Here is a 763-nt window from a genome sequence, read left to right as displayed (position 1 = left end):
AAACCAACAAATCCTGTAACATAATAAGATAATATTCTTCTTTCACCGTTTAATCTCGATAGCAATTATTTGTACTATTGATATCTGAATTATTGAGTGATAAGTTTGAGTCAATTAATCGTTCTAATCAATGGCTAAGTCTTCCTTAAGATCTTTAAAACAAGACTAGTGATATTGCTATTGCTTTGAGGGGCAATTAGAGAATTATGAATACGAAATTTGCTGCTTTTTTGACATCATTGTACCAAAATGTAGAAGAGTCAGAAGTTGTAATTAGAGCTATAGAAACAGAAAATAATATATTCGATCTAAACAGAACCTGAGAGTAGTGAGTGAACATTTTTAGTGACAGCTGGCGGCGGCAAGCGGTGTGAAAGGATTTAATTTTATAAATGAACTTACTATAGTTTGGTCAATTATGCAAAAGTGAAAGTGAGTCTTATATCAAGACACTTAAACAAGTATTTCGACCTAGCTAACAGCTGGCTCGTTGGTCTAGGGGTATGATTTTCGCTTAGGGTGCGAGAGGTCCCGGGTTCAAATCCCGGACGAGCCCAAAATTTTTGGTAACACAATGTCTCATTAACAACTTACCAACATTTTTTTATTATTTTTCATTTACACTAGTGTGAAAATATAGTTCGCATAATTTTTTGTTCTGAAAATTATAATGGTTTCAAAAGCGCAAGCTTGTTCATCATAACATTCATAACAACGTCGCTTGACATTCGCACTTACAAACAAACAGGAAACGAAGGGGTGC

General features: G+C 34.3%; 1 non-coding gene across 1 annotated transcript; it reads left to right on the top strand.

Annotated features, from left to right (window-relative positions):
* Positions 1 to 484: 484 nt before the first annotated feature.
* Trnap-agg lies at positions 485 to 556 on the top strand. The gene has a single exon. It is a non-coding gene; the product is annotated as a tRNA-Pro (tRNA).
* Positions 557 to 763: the final 207 nt, after the last annotated feature.

This window comes from Trichoplusia ni, chromosome 20, assembly GCF_003590095.1.
Source record: "Trichoplusia ni isolate ovarian cell line Hi5 chromosome 20, tn1, whole genome shotgun sequence".
Lineage (NCBI taxonomy): Eukaryota > Metazoa > Arthropoda > Insecta > Lepidoptera > Noctuidae > Trichoplusia > Trichoplusia ni.
The sequence above is the reverse complement of the archived record's forward strand: the minus strand, read 5'-3'. Positions and strand labels throughout refer to the sequence as shown.